This window comes from Hylaeus anthracinus, unplaced genomic scaffold (assembly GCF_026225885.1).
Source record: "Hylaeus anthracinus isolate JK02 unplaced genomic scaffold, UHH_iyHylAnth1.0_haploid 11982, whole genome shotgun sequence".
Taxonomy (NCBI): domain Eukaryota; kingdom Metazoa; phylum Arthropoda; class Insecta; order Hymenoptera; family Colletidae; genus Hylaeus; species Hylaeus anthracinus.
The window spans coordinates 11,770,720-11,787,593 of NW_026534330.1; the positions used below are offsets into that span (position 1 = coordinate 11,770,720).

General features: G+C 39.3%; 1 protein-coding gene across 4 annotated transcripts in view; it reads left to right on the forward strand.

Moving 5' to 3' along the window:
- The window catches only part of LOC128886091 (A disintegrin and metalloproteinase with thrombospondin motifs 9-like), a 127,887-nt gene that overhangs the window by 19,080 nt on the left and 91,933 nt on the right, over positions 1 to 16,874 (forward strand). The window lies entirely within an intron of this gene.

A 16,874-nucleotide genomic window follows, 5' to 3' on the forward strand; every position in this document is an offset into this window, starting at 1 on the left:
CGTCGCGATCTCGAGCCATGCGTTGACTCCTCGACTCCTTACATTTGCATCAGGAGTGGGCAAAATTTGTATCTAGATAAACTATTAAAATTATTGAATAAAATAAATTAGTCCAAGTTAGAGGGGTATACTGCAATCAAATATTATTAAATCGGGCATTCCCAGCTATTTTTATCTATTAACCTATCATTAATAACACAAAATTTTCTTTTACAATAGACATGTAACATTCCCACGATACTGCTCACAATTTTTGTATCATATCATAGACTCCTACTCGGAAACTAACATAAGTTTAGAGTTCCCCAAAGTAGTTATGGTTGGACTCACGCCCAGTTAAACAGGAGAAATATTTTGTGAATTAGGCTAGTGACAAGGTTAAATACTGTAGCCAGGTATCGAATGACAAAAGTTGTAACAGTAGCGTCGGTGTTTTAGTCTAGCATTGGAAATATAGATATTCATATCGCTCGTAGACAAGCGAACAGGTATAGTGCGCCAGCTCAATATGTTTGCTGACAAACTTATCTAATTGTGTCTAGCGAGGAAGATTATATTTGGTAACCTACCACTTTAGTGGCCCATAACTCAATAAGGTGAGCTTGTTTGCAGATCTATCTTCGTGGAACACGATTAAAAAAGTAGATCGTGTCGCTAGAAATTTTAGGCGCACTCTGAAATGAAACGTTAGAATCGAATAGGTACATAAATGGCAAGATGAAATTTGATCTTGGTCATCGATGAATGCACATTTTATTTACCTTGATCTACATTCCACGTACACAACTCTTGGTAAAATATGCAAGGTTTTTTAGATTGAAGTATTATGAAGATAAACTCAGGGCCAAGAATATACTTGAATTTATTCTTCCCTGACCAGTCTTCAGTAATGAAGAGAATAATGTTTGTAGGAGCGTTGGGAGGATTTATATAACGCTAACTCGATTGTGCCATCGAAACTCTTGCCAAGAATCTGTTATTTCGAACTCAGTGCAAATCAATTAATGTATTGGAGCCACATGTGCGCACCCATCGTTCGTGAGAAGTGTTTTGGATCAGTACACGAGCTTTGTCGTTCCAAAATCACTTTGGCGGTGATAAAAACACTTACTTTATCTTTTTGATACATTTAGGTCGAGGAAGCATAGAAATAGCAAATGCTGATTTCTGAACATTCGATTCCATTTATTTGTGATAATTAAATCTTCCTTTCACTATTCAATCGATGACCTACTAGATTCTAGATGGAAGTGGACTATGTTTCCTATTGCAACCTCCATCCAGCAGGGTTTGAAACAATTACATTATTATTTGGATTCATTACAGCAAAAAAGCACACATATATATATGAGGGGAGAGGATGGTGTATATATATATACATAGCAATAATGATTTTTGACAGTATATTCCATTTATTTGTGATAATTAAATCTTCCTTTCATTGTTCAATCGATGACCAGTAGATTCAAGATGGCTGAAGACTAGGTTCCCCATTTTAACCCACATCTAGAATTGCTTGAAACCCTTACCTTACCATTTAAAACAAGAAAGCACATATATATACAGATAGCAATTACAATCTATAAATGTTGTATTCCATCCATCTTAGTAAAATTAAATCTTCTCCTAAAGTTTCATCTACGAGCATCTACCACCATTCCAAGATGGCCGTCTCCATTCTAGCCTCACTCCAGCAGCTAAGGGCTGCTTCGACGTACCATCTTCGTAATATTTCGTTCAAAACGAACGAACACAGGCCTCGAAATGTTCCCCGTAGTGCTCGGTGAAATCCCAACGAGCCGCTGGGGCCGAGGGACGCAGAGGGCATCTTCCCTAGAATTATCCCGAGAGTTTCGTGCAGGGTTTCGTGTGTTTCGTTCTGCGGCGTGCATAATGCGCCGATCCGTGCATATCGGCGCGTGTAAGCACGTCTGCACGAAGGCATGTTACATCGTGTACACGTATACGTGGACACGCGTGCATATTCAACGTGTTAAGATCGCGTACGCGGCCTAGGCAGCAAAGGGACGTTTACTATACCTCTGTGCACGTGTTATTTGCCGATGGAAGGTCTTATTTTATCGAAGTATGAAGGTATTATTGAAAATGAAGTTTATTCAACGTTGTGGTCACTGGAGGAACTTGTATTGGTTGAATTTGATAAGAGAAATTATACGTTGCTCTGGAAAACAAACAATATATCACGAACTATTTTAACAGGGTTCTATGTAAACTAATTTTCATTTCTATTTAATTAATCCTTCTCGCAACAAAAAATTTATAAAGAACTTCCTTTCTTTTCCTCTCTTAAGCAAAGAAGTTGGAAGAAACTTATCTTGTCACGTTTCGTCTTTTTTCGTCTCCAGCCAAACTGGAGCAGCCGTTCCAATTGCGTGTCCAGTAATTGCGATAATTGCGAAAACAACCTCGTTACGATCCTGACTCTCCAGAGCTGCAGTTTACAGAGATTCAATTTCTCGTTTCTCTATCTCGAAACGACCCTGCACGCAGTAGAAGCTAGCGCGCGAATCAAGATTCAAATTAAATCGCTAATCGAATACGAGAGAAGCGACTCTCGTTTCGGTAGCTACAGGGAAGATAAGTCGAAGCACAGATTTTGCTATTATGCAGCGAGCCAGCCCAATGGAGCGTTTCGTAATCGGTGTCCCGTTTAAATTTCCTTGGATTCCGTCTGATTTGCATATCGAGCACGGCTGCGATTCCGAAATGGTCCGATAAGGATGGAAAACGTTTCTTCTGCGAACCATTTTGCGACTTTCCAGGCGTTTGGGTTCGATTATGTCAGGAAATTAGATAAGGGGAGCTTCTGGTTAGGGGTCGAATAGTTCTCCCGTTCTGGACTGCATTGTTAGGGTGTTTCATTATTAACGCGCACCTTTATTCCGAAACAAATAATTTTTCTTTTTTGAAACTCCTTATTACAAGTATAATAAAATTACATTTGTAAAACATTAAGAGTTTCAAAGAATTAATGTACAACTCATTGTTGTTATTATTTTATTATTACATATACGGATATATTCATATTATTATAATTTTATATTATTTACAATTCATATGACTGAATATCCAGCTGTGTTTTATTAATCTTATTTTCAAAAGTAACAAGAAAATAATTAATTAATCCAAGCCAGAGTCGAGGACCTTCGTCGGCGTTCTTGTCGACAGAACAGTATGAAAAGTGCGTGCGTTCGTGAAGGTTCGTATTTCTGCTATGGTTAGCAGTGAAGGATATCACATGTTTAACAAAACACTGTATCGCGCGATCGCGGGGCCTTTTCTGTCAATTTTTCCATCGCGTTTGCGAATTTCTAGAAAAACACATCGCTTGGCGAAAAATATTCGGTCGATACGTCCACAAGAAAAATTGTTTACTTACATACTTATTAAAGGTGGAAAACATGTATGTAAAAAGAATAAGGGGACTCAGGCTTATGAGAAATAAATATTGAGACGAAGATAGCTGTTTACGGATGAATTCTGAAGTGATTAGCTGGAGACTTGAATGCTGGGGTGTAGATGGCTGGGTGTACATGGCGTAATCGATACCGAAATGGTAGAGGTATTATGAGATGTTAAATATTGTTTTCAGCATCTAGAAATGCTCCTTTTTGTCTTGATATTCTGTACCCACCTACTTTTTTTATTAATTTTAATTCAATCACCTGTGAATCCTCCATTTTGCTTTCATTTTCTTCACTCTACATCTTCTATCACAGTTTCTTCTTCCAAAAATTGTCTTACAAGGGAGACAATACTTCCACCACTCCCTCTTGCTTTAATTTTTACCTTCACCTATTTCTTCTCCCAATTGTAGTTGTGCCACCCCATGAATCCTACCTTTTCCTCCCATTTTCTTCACCTCAACAAGAAAAACAGTACTTTCACCATCCTCTCCACTCAACATATCCTCGTATCTCAATATACTTTAACTATCAGCAGCCTAATAGTTCCGATAGCAACACACTAATAACTGCCTCGGCATCTAATTCTCTCCTCAGCGTAATTGGGGACCCATACCTGCCGTTTTTAACACGTGTTTCCACGAACAGTTATGCGAAGGAGGAAGGCTATTGGACGGTAAATTAAATGAAAATCGCTCGAGATATCCGAACGATGGTATTTACACGGGTAGACTGCACGGCGACGACCTCCAACCAAACCGGCCGATCTGCTTGAGATACGCATATTCAAGTATTCGCGCATTTTCTTTTTTTTTACGAACCTACTCCCGTACGCCTCTGCTCGATACGTTTCCTCGAAATGAGTGCTCGGAGCTGTTTCAAAACGACCGTGAAATTCGACGCGAGTGCGACTTTAATCTCTGGACTCGCGGGATTAGCGGGTTTGTCGTTGAGATCCGTGTAATTGGCTATATCGCAATTTATGGTACATTGAAGAGAATATTGGATGGGGAATGGGAGTTATAATGAGATGTGAAACACGTCTAACTTGGACAGGAACTGTGTTTATGTGTATTTAATAGGAAATTGAGGGGCTGGGTATTAGGTGAAGAAATTTTTATTTAAATTGTTGTCTGAAAGGGTGTGCAAAGGGGGAAATTAATTGTCTGTTATTGAAAATATGTAGGTATTGAATATAAGTATCTTCCTTTTCTAAATCTGTGCTCTGCAAGCATTAATCACAGGTTACAATTGTAATAAAAATAAAAATCACACTAAAGAATATAATAGCTATATTCAATACCCTTAATTTACTATTAAATATACAGTCGAACTGTTCTTGATGAGGTTAGACTAGGAATGATGCTTGCAGAGCTTAGTTTCAAGTAACAATTTAAATAAAAATTTATTTAGCTAATACCCGACACTCTATATTGAATATAATTACTATTCTTTTGAAAATCTAAGTTCCGCAAGCATTATTTCTACTCCACAATTCTTGCAAAAATAAAAATTACACAAAAGAATAAATATAAATGCACACACAAAAGTGACATCGTAAGTTCAACAGCGATCGAAAGCGATCACATCCCAGAAAATTGTTCCCACCAAAGAGGATCGAGAGTCACTGTCCTAAACGACCCACGAAGTCGCAAATTCTCAGATTTATTCTCATGCTCGAAGAGCTGCGTCCTCCACAGCACAGAATCATCAAGTGATCATCCAAGAGAGCCACGTCGAACAAAGCGACTCTCGTTGGATCTGGCTGCATCTAATGGGGATGCAGCCAGGTCATACTCTGAAATTCTAATGGGGCTCGCGGCGCGATGATTGTTTCCGAAGAAAGGATAGCTACGATTGCTTCGATCGCGGTTGCCACATTCGAACACGAGTTCGCAATCAACGACATAATTATCCCGCCATCCACTTCGGTAGTTCCTGCTGGCTCGAGTTCCATTCGCGGTTAATGTTGGACTATGGCCTCGCAATTAGACGGTTGCGCGTTACTCGGCACGGCGAACCTTACTTGTTGCAGCGTGTACATTGACTCATGCGAAACGACCGCAACACGGCGTTGTTTCGCCTTATCTGCGCGCTAGAATTAATAAGCGATTGTTTCTTTGTACCTTATCCAGCCTTTCCGCGGAGGTTCCATTGACGCCGAACGTTTTCTTAGTTTGGTTTGGTGTTAGGGTTGTAAGACTGGAGATAAATGGAGACTTGGGAGGTCCTTAGATGTGGTAGATCACTTGTTAGTCATAGGTTTCGATCATGGGTTACTGTTTGTTGCTAAACTATCAGAAATGAAGATGAACGATTTTCAAGTTCTTAGGGTACTTGTATTTATTTCTTTAATGTGAAGAGATTTACTTCTGCAGATGGTCTTTGAAGGTATCGAGGTACTTGGCCACTTAGATTTATCTCTGAGATTTCTGAACATCACTAAACTCTCAGAATTGAAGATGAAGGATTCCCAAGTCCTCAGAGTTCATATATTTATTAATTTAACGCGAAGACAGCCACTTCTCCAGAGGATCCTTGAAGGAGTTGGCCACTTTGATTTATCTCTGAGACTTCTGAACATCACTAAACTCTCAGAATTGAAGATAAAGGATTCCCAAGTTCTTAGAGTCTATATATTTATTTCTTTAACACGAAGACACCCACTTTCAGAGGATCTTTGAAGGGGTTGAGGTACTTGGCTACTTAGATTTATCTCTAGTGCTACTGTTCGTCAACAAGCATTCCTCGTTTTCACTTATCTAACGACAAACATATATTTAATGTCAACGTAAAACAGATTGCTAAAAATTGTCTGCCAGAGACATCGTTCAGTTGGAGCTTGTAAACGTAATCTTATCTACGTGTGACTGTAGTCTGCAACTATGTACAATTTGCAAGTATAGTGTAATCTTATGCAAGAATGCAGCATGACCCACTATCTACAGTAGAAATAATCGATTTGAATAATATTGAATTGCTTGAACGCGAACTTAAAATGAGGATCGTACCGCAGTATTTATTCAATCTTCTTCCTCAGATAGAACGCGTTTACGCAATGGGGACATAAACGCTTTCGAGTATTAACCAGGTCATCGTCAAATACATAAAAAGTTAACGATAAGGCTGGCTAGGAAAAACAATAGTAAGGAAACAAGGTTAGTAGTATCAGTATGTTTTGGGTGAAAAATAAAAAATTCCACCATAATAATGATCACATTCTCTTTAAATTCAAGTTTTTATTTTACTTTATTATAATTAATTCTTTTTTCTATATTGCCATCTGTCCATACTTTATCAATAACTTTTTATGTATCTCACGATGGCCCGCTTGATGGTCGAAAGAGTTTTTGTCCCCGTTGCGCAAACGTGCTCTATCTGGCGCAGAAGATTGAATATAAACGTTTTAATTACCCACGAAAGACCTTATTTTGAACATTAAAGTGATTATAGTAGGTTGATTATATCGTGCAAACAACATTGCTGTAAAAGGGAGATCAAAACTTGAAGAATTAGAGGCACGAGTCGTGATTATTTGTAATAGTTACTTCCTTCTGGCATCCCGAGTATCCTTGCAACAGGAAGTATCGTTGTTTCACACAATACTCATCCTAACACTTGCAGGATGAGCATCCATTATCCTCTGTCTCACTAAAAAGCCTAACAGATAATAGTTTGGAACAGTTTCCTCAAACACTTACTTCCATTAGCTTATAACGCTGGATATTTCAATATTTCTAGGCTGACACAGTCCATACAAAGGTGTTGGGGGCATTTAGTGCTGTATTCAGCAATTGGCAATGCCTCTCTCAGCTATTTCTATCTAAACATGACACAGGACTCTTTAGGGACCATTTTCTTCACTCTGGTGGTCTCTCTTTAGCTGGTCACTCAATCTCGTCATTTAGTAACTCATCTGCTTCCCACATTCCTATCCCAACATAGTTCCCACAAAGGTACTAGAAGCACTTAGTACTAAACATTACCCCCCTAAAAGCTCAGTATCAGTACCCAAAGTATTTCCCTCCACCTATTCCTGCCTAAACGCGGCCCAGGACACTTTACGACCCATTTGCTCCCCTCTAGCAGATCCTATTGCTCCACCTAAACCTGCTAAACCTTCGATTTCGTCAGTTTGTAACTCTCCCAGACCTCTAATATCCCTAGTCCACCAATAGCTTACACCAAGCTGTAGCTGCACTTAACATTAGACGTGTTTAGGTCCCTCTAACGAGCTCCCTAGATATTAGACGCCTCTCAGTGCGTGCATTACGTTACATTAAGACGCGTCACGCGATTCGCGGCGGATTTACGTCCCACGTGTTACAGATAGCTGGGAATAATGACCGGATTAGATGACGGCAAAGGAGAGAGCGTTGAGTGGCGATGTCGGAAACGTATCGTCGACCAAAGAAGGCGACATTAAATTCAATGGGCGACGTTTATCGCGGCGTCGACGCGAGGCGCCGCACACGCGCCCCTGGCAGGTGACCGGTACAGAAAGAAGATGAACGCAGTGCGAAAAAAGAAGAGAGAAAAACGCGTCGTTCTAAATTGGAACACGTCGTTGCGGTTTGGCGTCGACTGCAAAAGGCAAATACTGGCGAAACGAGGTCTCCCTCGGTCTTTGAATGGGCATAGAAGTCAAGTGCTTCTTCGATACGTACGGGCACGTGCGTTCGCGCGAGCAAGACGCTCACGTCCGTGACGCGTAAAAAGTTCTCCACGTGGATATCGGGTGTCGGCCGTAGCGAAAAAGATAAAAGATCCGCGGAAGTGGAGAGGATCGTTTTACGCCGCTTTCTGAATCCACGAGAATCAGTTTTCCCGTATCGAATCGCTGATTAACTTCCACCACGTGGCATCAGCTCACGTTCTGCGATGTTGCTGACGAGGTACGAGGATACTTAGGCGATACGAGTTTCGAAATTGAACGTTTAGAGGTAGAGAGGGAGCTGAAAGTCGACACGCGCTGGTGCAATTGGTCTTAAGGCTACGAATTTTGCTGAAACATTGACATTATTCGGTTCAGCAATATTTAGATTGAGTTTTTAACGAGGTTTGTTTGGGGGAAATTGTGGATGCGGAGTTGGTGGTTAGGAGAGAATAAAGGTTTGAAGAGTGGGGACTTTTGAAAAAGGAATGTTGAGAATAATATTGTTTTTAGCGAGGAAATATTAGTGGAGTTTTGCATTCACTTGTAAATTTTGAATGTTGAGGGCTTTTGAAGAGGGTATGTTAGGAATAATATTATTTCTATAAAGGAAATATTAGCGGAGCCTCATAGGTCACTATAAAAGGAACAGAAAGTTCCTATCCATTTTTTTTCTGAGATACATAGTTCTAGGTGAAAATGCAATTCTTGTTCGGAGGGTCATGGAAGTTGGAGCACGGAAGTGACAAGATGGCGGCTGGGCACTGCGCACTGACCTACACGTGCAGCGTACAATAAACCTGGAGTTTCTACCATAAATATTAATGTTACACAAAAATGGCATAGGACTTTCTTGCTCGTTTTGTCGAGAACTATAGAATATCGATATAAAGATTTTATAATCCTCAGTGAAACTTGGAGCAAACTTGGAGTTTACATTTACAACACAAGTGTGCCAACGTGTAAATAGTCATTTAATTCTCATTGAATTAATGTATACACTAACAACAAGTCTCAATGCGCTTTAGCACGAGTCAAAAGAGGTCAGTGATCGTCGGTACGCATAAATAGAATGTACTGTTGATCCATCCCCCCATGGAATTGCTGAAACGCCAACGTTCGTCCTCTGCTCGGAGCACAAGCGTACATTGATAATGAGAGTAGGTGTTGCGAGAGTAGCGTGGTTGACACGTCTCGCGGTAATTTCGCGATAGATGTAATTGTCGGCAAACAGCGGGAGAGGAAACACGTTGGCGGCCTGGGGTCAAGTATAATTGGCGTGCCAGTGACATCGGAACGATTGCGCCAGAGATTCGCTAAAGGTACCGGTCAATTTTCAAATGGCGCGTATCCGTGATTGCAGAAAAGAAACGAAAGGCCACTTTCGTTCCACGTCGCCTGTGCTTCCACTGGAATGTCCTTTGCGTGAGTGGCTCAGCTGTGCTCGTACGGTCGTTAATATCGCCGACGACACGAGTTCCCTGTCCAGAGCGACTTCTAATCGCGTGCACGGTTCTCACCAGACGAGGTTAATTTAAATAATCCGGCCTGGATCAGGTGGCAACGGTGGTAACGCCCGTTTGAGGCTTCCGGGTGGAGCTTCGAGATGGTGTCCAGAAGGATGGGTTGCATTTGGGTGACTATTAAAAGTTTCAGATGATAGGTAGCACCTCTGTAGATCTTGTAGTCTGTAGTCCACTATCGAGGCAACATCAAACTCCCGACTCCTGTAATTCTGGCAAAACATCAGAACGTTTAACTACTCCGTTGCCTAATCTCCCATCTCCCCTCAATCTCCGTTCTCCCTCTTCAATCTCCATGTTCCTCGAACCTGATGATTCAGTACTCAATAAGAATGGATACTCAGAAACTATTATAAGCACTGAAAAGGAATCCTCTCGAAGAGCACATTCTCACGAATTAATGACGAACCATTCAAGCAGAATCGTTAAGAAAAATATAATTCTTCTCCCAGCAACGTTAATCACCATGTTTGACGAGCTAATCTACCTTCTCCACTCTCTAAATTGAAGTCGCGAATCTAGGAACGCGGATCCGCGATTAGACCACACGCAGGATCCGTGCACGCGATTTATAATCTATGATATATTACGCGTATCTCCTGTCGAAGGGGTACACGCATGGTACCGAATCATTTATCAATCGTTATCGATCAAATCCATCAAAATCTTTATACAACTCGAGGAGCGCTATCTACATCCCCGCTGGAATGAAGAACCGAATCCTTTGTGCCGAATGCATCTACGAGAAAGGAATGCGTCGAGGACAATGCCGCGTCTAGGTGTCTTTATCAGTTTAGGTCTTTCATGCGCAACGGCCGAGTAGGTACATGTAAAGCCACTTTTGAACGCTGGTATATGGAGTCGAATTGCTTGGCAGCCTATGCAAATTGGGCTCGCGACTGGTCCTGAAATTGTGATGCAATGGAAGGAGCGAGAGTGAGGTTCGAGGGGTTTTTTGTTTGGGGAGAGGGTGAAGTGAGGTCAGTAGAGTTTCAAACTGTTGGAAACTGTATTAAGTTACTGTAGAACTATAGTATAAAAAAATAATATATAACAAGGTAGAAGAGCATAGAAGAAGAACTTAATAAGAAAATAAGGAACTATGGGAACTATGGGAACGATCAGTGGATCGTGTTGGTTCAGACGTTATGGTCAGACTTGTGAGGCACTGTTTCACTTCATTGTCCACATTCTACTTACTCGCGGCACCATATTCCCCTTTCATCTGGGACTGTTCTTTATTTCTTCCTTTTAATTCAGCAATCACTTTCCTGGGCCTTGACTTTACTAATTAACTACTTGGTATGCTATTAAAAACATACCTTAAGCTTCCTTAATAATAATTATAAATGAAATCAATGAAATTGAATAAAGTTAATACAATTTTTCAAAACGATACTGAAAGATTGCAGAAACAAACTATATAAGTGGGCGTCCCAACACTGTTTGGGGCTACACACTGGCAGTTTCAGGTACACAAATGACAAATTTGTAAAATTAACCCTTTACACTCGAGGCCTTTTTTTCTGGTATCTACCAACAACTCGAGATGCTTTCTTAGTATTCTATTCCCACGAATGCTAAGATTATATTGACTTCCAAAAAGACATTTCTAATTTGAGATTTGAGAATCAGGTCCCCTTTGCCTCAACGACAATCATTTTATTGGCACTTCGAGTTCCAAAGAAATTTAAAATCCAAAGAAATCTAAAGAAAACCTAGTGGTGTCTGAGAGTCATCTCTCGAGTGCAAAATGTTAACAGCTGAAAGTATAAACTCTAAAACCTACATAATGATTTTTTCTCACAAAAAATTGTACCTCCAAAAAAAAAAATTCTCAAATTCCCCTCTATGTTTACTCCAGCAACCTGTGCTCTAGGTAGCAACCTATTGTATTTATTTTGTTGTTTGACAAATATTTGGAAAATCGAATTCATGCGACGTCGTGTCCCATAACGGTTCTATCGCAGGGCGTAACCAGAGCCGTAGATTTCTATTCGAATTCCGTGGAGCGACGTTAAAGTGGAAATACGCGCTGATCCGAAGAGGCAAGAGAGCATGCATGTAATTTCACCGCGGTCGCACGTGCGTGCATGTCATTCCCTCCTCCGGTGGAACGCATAAAGAGATCCTATTAATAGGTCGCATGCTCAATTGACAGAGCTCCCGTGTAATTTATACGCGGCACCGTGACAGTTATTAGGAATCGGCCGATGGCAATAAGGAAACCGATCGACCGATAACTGACGCTGGATATTTGAGTGTTACGAAAGTTCCTAATACCTTCACGTTTTTCCCATCGAGGCAATTGTTTTTGATCGAAATTAAATACCTCGTTTCAATAGAAACTGTACTAGCAGAGCTACAGTCTAAAATACGTGAGAAATACTATTTCTTATCGCAACTGACTCTGATAAACTCCTGTACAAGATGGTAGCCATGAGACTCTTTATTAAAACATTCTTAATCCTCTTTTTACTCCTACATTTAAATAAAATTTCCAGACTTTTCCTAGATAAAATATGCAGATTTCTTCATATGTTTCTCAATATTTCACTCATTTCTGGATTTTCTATATCCACAGAAAATATAGAATCCTATTCTTGGACGTGCAAGGAATTTCTTCCTATATATTCCTAGGTGGTAAAACTCTTCCACGCTTGTGTTATTATGCAATCGGCCCCGTATCATTTTTACATATCGCAATAACGATTATAATTTATCACCCACCGTGTCCGAATAAATTACATTAACTCGATTTTACCTTTACGTAAGCCGCGAAGCGTCCGGCGTGAATCTCGAATGTGTTTAGGCCCTAAGGCAGTCACTCGCACTTTAATCTCGTGAAAGCTTCGAACTCCTTCATTTCATTCGGTAACCTCGACTTGGGAGAAAGGAAAACCAGGAAAAACGTGAAGCATTATTATCGAGTATCATTTTCATTATGTCAAACTAATCCCTATAAAAGGAATAGTCCTTTTATGATAAAAAAAAAAGATAAACTTGAAAGCAAGAGATGTAGTGTTCTTGCTGAATAAAATTAAAAAATTAATCTCTTATATTGAATTAAGAAAAATGTATAATATGTGGATTACTCTAATTGATAAGCTTCACTCTTGAAAATAACGTTTTACAATATTTAACAGCGTTATTGACACTCTGGTCGCACTGGGCAGATTGAATATTAATTTAAATTGAGTACTTATCGCGAATTCAACGCGATCCAATTCCTCAAATACCGAAGCTAATCAACGGGATAAGAATAGCTGGCTCGCTTTATCGAATATCATTAACCCAACTAAAGAATCGCTAATTTCAGGCCATCGACTGTAAAGCCTCGTCCTCGTCGAAGATAACGTTACTGGGGAAAATGAGTTATGAAAATGGATACAACGTTTAACTATACATTATTAGACGATTTAGACACATTTGTACTGGAAAATGAAACAGTGTTTATTTGAGACTCAACAATTTTAATCGGACGTAATCGGAAGTAATTCTTATTTGAGTTAAAATTGTATGTAAACAAAGGCTATCGCGACAATAATATTTGTATCATGCTTGATTCGAAAGAGTTGTTCTTCTTTTGTTTTTATGAATTACGAAGTTCCTCAGACAATGATTCTTTTTTATACATAAAAATGCCAAATAAAATGAATCATTCTAAAAATAATTACAAATCACTAATTTTGAATTTTTCCAGTCCATTGAAACCAACTATAATAGATCCAAGATGAATGATCAGTCAGAAAATGGTGTTAACCTATATTTAGCGAAACTTCAACAAAAATAACATCTTTCAAAAGATTTCTTTTTATCGATTACTATAAATACCCCAGGCTAAATTCGTCGAGAATCTCGTCATATGTTTTTTCTTCAAAGAGAACGGCCCGTCGAATAAATTAAACAGACATCAAAGTGTGGCGAAAGTTCTTTTTATTCAATTTCGCACTTTGAAAAAAACAAACCCACAGATAATGATTGCTATTCGGATTTTTAATGCCTGTTATTATCTTCGGAGATTATTAAAGCAATCCTTCTGTAACACTTTATCAATCTTTGTTTATCTTTACGCGTTGATTTCTCACCGAACATCCGACATTTTGTAATTTACAATCTGTTTCGTTTCCCAAGTTACTTTAATTGCTTGACATGTTTCGATAATTATTATCGTGCGATTGCAACAGAAAAATAGTCCATTGGTTAGCCAAAAACTGTTAAAATTAATCAGTCAATTTATTTTTATTTCCAATGTTCGAATTAATAACGTAAGTAGAGTTATTTAACCGCTTAAGGAGCACGCTCAAGTATACTCGGACAGCTAGTATGTGCCGAAAATCCCACTCCCGAGATAACTCGGGCAAGCTTTACCTGGAGAAAAGACCACACCTGAATCACTCGTGTAAAAATAAATACGATTTCTGGTATAAACAAGCGCAGATTACAGATGGGCAACCCTGTGTAAATTTTTGTACAGTGTACGCGAGTTGTTTTAATTTTATTTTCACATATTAATATTAGGATTAATGTTACCAAAATTAATCAGTAGATATCAACTTTCAGTCCCATTTTGGGCCCAAAATTGCTTTTATGTTTAGTAAATAAAATTCATTCATAAAAAAATGTGTTACTTTTTCCATTTTTAAAATTTTTTAATGATTACTGAGGGAGCTAAACGATTGTTTATGCAGTCGGCTATCCCAATGGAAATTTATTCGTCGCGTTATTTCCATTGTATACAAATTTTATATGCACAAAAACAGTCGTCAACCGATTGCTCGAAGGTTAATTAAAGTTCTAATAGCTTGTCCGATATGATAGTGGAACAGTATATTTTCAACCAGGATTTCAGAGGGAAATATCGCTATCATCAGTTAATGTATTCTCGTATAATTTTATCCTGCATTTCAGTAAATCATTTCGAGGTTGATTAACAGAGCAAAATTTGTTTTCAGTTGTTTCATTGTCTCGTAAATAATTTCGTGGATAAGGAAGCCAGAAAGATTCATTATTTTTACATATTAAATATTCCAGGCGAGCTATGATTCTTGTTTAATCATATAATCGATAACTTGTGAAGTATCACCATGCTTGACATACATAATTTGATTCCACTAAAACCATTGAAAATTCTATCGATCAATATCAATATCATTATACATATTTTTTACATATTGATACAATTCCATATTAATTTTTATTTTATCAATCAACGATTCTCAGACTTATTTAGAAATGATCTCTGATCTGACGACGATGCTTCGTGGCAATAAATGCAAATAGGGTCGCGTATGTGATTTATCGATACAAGATGTTTGATGTGCGGAAATCGCTGTCGATCCCTTTTCATTATCTGCGCCAGTATCGCCGCTCGGTTTGTCATTTCTCCGACTATGTATGTCAAAACAATTATTCCGAAGTTTATCGTGTCGTGCTGGAGCCAGTCCAGCGATCTGCGCCGAAGGTAAAGAGACCATAACGCAGGTTCGTGTGTGTGGGGGGGGGGGAGGGGACGTATTAAGTGGAGCATCGTCGTTCCGAAGATCATCCGTCACTGTCAGAGCTGAGGGTGGACAAAGAAAATGAAATCTGCTTCGCGACGTTGTACGCCATTTTCTAATTAGAATATACTATCGTCATTAGAGAACTGGTCTGCATCGAGGCATCTTTAACCTTCATGTTGGAAGTGGGGGACGATTAATCCTTTACTATTGATAGAAAAAAGGGAATGAGGGAGAGAGTCCTTTATCAGATAGGAACGTAAAATATTGTGCTGAGAAACTTGCAGTTTCCAAGAAATCAAAATTTCAGAAAATACGTATGTTGTAGTTTGATCTGTAGTTTAAAAACACAAATTGTCGTGATAATTGACAAACATTTTGCAATAAAAATGTATTAATGTTAATACATAATTTATGAAAATGAATTTTTCTGAAAACTAATTATATACTGGATACTTTGTTCTTTTACGGGCCACTAGTACCAGTCATGGCTCCTCGGTGTTGTCCCTGCTTATCTAAATCTGATCTCACTTTAAACTTTACACTTTACACTTTTTATATCTAAAGATCTTATTACAAATTCGCAGCCATTAGCTCGATATTATTCGTGATGAAGGATTGTTCGTCACGAGTGATACCGATTACCAGGTCTCATCACGTGGAGGTTGCTGCGACTGGAGACCCGGAGATAGAAGGAATCAAACTTCCTTCGATCTCCCTCTACATAGAGTATACATACGTAGATGCATACTCTACATAGAGTCGACGAGCTTAATACTAAGTACGAAACTATGAAAATCAAAGGAAAACAAAATTCCCTTCGATTTCCAAAGTCTAAATCTGACTCTGCCAAATAATTATTGGAACTAAATGCAAGATAAATGGAAATCGCGACACGACGCGACCATGTGACGGACTTACTGAGTCAGTCCCGTTTCCTCTTGATGGATCTGACTCGAGAGGAAGACGACCGACGCCTCCGAACCAGTTCTCTACAACTTGCACCCCGTTGGGAGCCACTATAGGACCCGACTTGCACCCGTCTCACTGCGCTTTGGACTTACTGCACTGCGCCGGGAGCCTAGGACTACACTAAACGTGATGCAGGAAGTAGAGGACCGATCCGAAGGAACCGATTGTCTTCCTCTCGAATACGGATCCACCAGGAGGACGGCAACCGACCTTTCTGTCCAGTTACACAGTTGGTCACTTCACTTATCACATGAAGTAATAGTGACCGAAGTGGAGAACGAAGTTGCGAGTCCAATATGGACTTACGAACAAACAAAATGAGTTGATTAATAATTGTTTGGTAGAGGACAGACACTCGTACATCCATGCCTTAAAACTAACTTAGGTACATGCCTTAAAATTAAACCAGACCAAACTAAGGTAACCACAAGCAATACCACAAGGAAGTAGGAAACTACACAAGCAAAAATAGGAGGAATACGAGACGCGGACGCGCGATCGCGAGATCCATATCGACCGAAGGATCAACGAAGAATGAGATCGCACCCCTCGTATACCTGTGTCGAGGGTCGCGGCTCGCTATCGAACAAGAGTGGGGCAAGGGCGAACAACAACCGCGTGACATGTCGTGACAGGTCGATTCGAAGACTCGTTGAATCCTTTGAGAAAATAATTCGTGAAACATTAATATCATAGCAAAATCAATCCCATCATTGTTTAAATAATAAGTATTGTTAATAAATAATTTAACTATTGTCAGAAATTAATATTTAGTTGGTCCAATTAATAGATATTAAAT